General features: G+C 54.7%; 1 non-coding gene across 1 annotated transcript; it reads right to left on the minus strand.

The window, feature by feature from the left end:
• Positions 1 to 781: 781 nt before the first annotated feature.
• On the minus strand, positions 782 to 881 carry LOC113247699 (small nucleolar RNA U13). The gene has a single exon (XR_003313354.1). It is a non-coding gene; the product is annotated as a small nucleolar RNA U13 (small nucleolar RNA).
• Positions 882 to 2,319: the final 1,438 nt, after the last annotated feature.

Raw genomic sequence — 2,319 nt, forward strand, 5'->3', positions numbered from 1 at the left:
TTTGTTGGGTTTATTTTAGCTTAAATAAATTGTTTATCTTTTTTTTTAAAGATTTTATTTATTTATTTGTCAGAGAGAGAGAGCACAAGCAGGGGGAGCAGCAGGCAGAGGGAGCCGCAGACCCCCCACTGAGCAGGGAGCCCGATGAGGGACTTGATTCCAGGACCCTGAGATCATGACCTGAGCTGAAGGCAGATGCTTCACCGACGGAGCCACCCAGGTGTCCCTGTTTATCTTTTCTTTTTTTAAAAAAAGTGATCAAGACCTGGACGAGGGTGGTAGCAGTGGGAAGAAGGGGCCGGGAGGTTCTGGAACCTCTAGGATCGGGCCGCAGCTGGATGGGAGGTCTGAGAAGGAGAGGAATGGAGGCCATTCAAGCTCAGAGTTACTGGGGTAATGAAGGTGGCTTTTAGATTTAAACAAAGGATTCTTACTGCCAGGAAGGAAAGTCCATTTGCTTACTCTGGCAGGACGCCGAGGGCAGAGCACAGGGCAGGTGGTGTGAGGCTGACGGCGGCAGCTCCAAACATCAGGCCCCCCAGACTGGCTGTAAGGACGACCTGACTGGGGGGGCGTCCAGACCGCTCTCCAAACTCACGGCCAGCGTGCCCCTGCTCCCCCATCCTCCTGAGCACATTTCCTGCTGCTGCCATGTGACAGCCACAGAAGACAGACCGTGGCTGAGGTCCCCCTGCAGCCTCACCTTCAGGCCACAGTGTGCTCCAGTCTGCACTCTGTCCACGCGACCTGGCGTCCGGGAGCCCCATTCTTTCTTTCTGTTGTCCAGACAACCACTGTGCCGAGGTCGTAACAAGGTTTGAGGGAGGCACGTGTCAATGGTGTGAAGGCCCAACCATCATGCTTACGAACTACAGAAGGCTCCCCGGAGCTCGATTCTAAGTCTCCCTGGGAGTGGAGGAGAATGCAGCCCCGGACCCGGGTACCGGGTGAATGGCGTCCCCCAAAACTCATGCCCACGGGGAACCTCAGCATGTGACCTTATTTGGAAACAGGGTCTTTGCGGGTGTGATTACAGTGAGGATTGCAGTGAGACCATCCCGGACTGGGGTGGATCCCAGATCCAATGGGATCTCCTTGTCGGAGACAGAAAAGGACCCACAGAGACACGGGGAAGAGACCGAGCAGAGACCGAGGGACGTGGCCACAAGCCAGGGACACCGGGAGCCCCAGCAGCTGGAAGAGGCAAGAAACATCCTCTCCCAGAGCCTCCAAGGGAGCATGGCCCTCCGACACCCCGATTTCAGTGTCTGGTCCCCAGACTGTGGGGGCGGTGCTTTGTTCCAACAGCTCAGGACACCAACAGCATCCCCTATGGCTGCGGCTAAGACATCGCGGTCTCCAGAGCCCGTCCTGAGGCCAGCAGCCTTCCGCACCCTTCTCCCACCCCCAGCTCTGCCCCTGTCCTCTGCAGGTCCGAGGCCCCTCAAAACCCCGTTCTCCTCCCCAAGAAAACTCCTTTTGAGGGAGACTGGGTGGCTCAGTCTGTTAAGCATCCGACTCTTGATTTTGGCTCAGGTCATCATCTCAGGGTCGTAGAATCAAGCCCACATTGGGCTCTGAGCTGGGTGTGGAGCCTGCTTAAGATTCTTTCTCTCCCTCTGCCCCTCCCACCCTGCTGCTCTCTCTAGAAAGAAAGAAAGAAAGAAAGAAAGAAAGAAAGAAAGAAAAAAAAGAAAGAAAGAAAGGAAGGAAGGAAGGAAGGAAGGAAGGAAGGAAGGAAGGAAGGAAAGGAAAGGAAAGGAAAGGAAAGAAGGAAGGAAGGAAGGAAGGGGGGCGCCTGGGTGGTTCAGTCCTTAAGCGTCTGCCTTTGGCTCAGGGCGTGATCCTGGTGTTCTGGGATCGAGCCCCATGTCAGGCTCCTCCGCTAGGAGCCTGCTTCTTCCTCTCCCCCCGCCCCCCCTCCCGGCTTGTGTTCCCTCTCTCGCTGGCTGTCTCTCTCTGTCAAATAAATAAATAAAATCTTAAAAAAAAAAAAGAAAGAAAGAAAGAGAGAGAGAGAGAGATAAATGCATTCATTCCCTCACCAAGGTTTATAGGCCCCTTGAAAGTCAGCATTGCCATTCGCTGGGACAGAGGTAGGCCTCCCTGCCCCAGGGGACGGTATTTACAGCACAAACAGAGGCCTGTTCCCCCGGACTCCCATCTGAGTGAAGGGACAGAAGAGGCATCTGGGAGGCCTCCCGCTCACCGGCCCAGAGCAGACAAGTGACGTGTTCACAATGTGAGGTGTGTGGCACAGACATGAGTGTTGAGGGGTTTGCTCTGTTTTGTTTCTGTGGGTACTTCTGATACTTCAGG

This window comes from Ursus arctos, unplaced genomic scaffold, assembly GCF_023065955.2.
Source record: "Ursus arctos isolate Adak ecotype North America unplaced genomic scaffold, UrsArc2.0 scaffold_6, whole genome shotgun sequence".
In the NCBI taxonomy this organism is placed as follows: Eukaryota; Metazoa; Chordata; class Mammalia; order Carnivora; family Ursidae; genus Ursus; species Ursus arctos.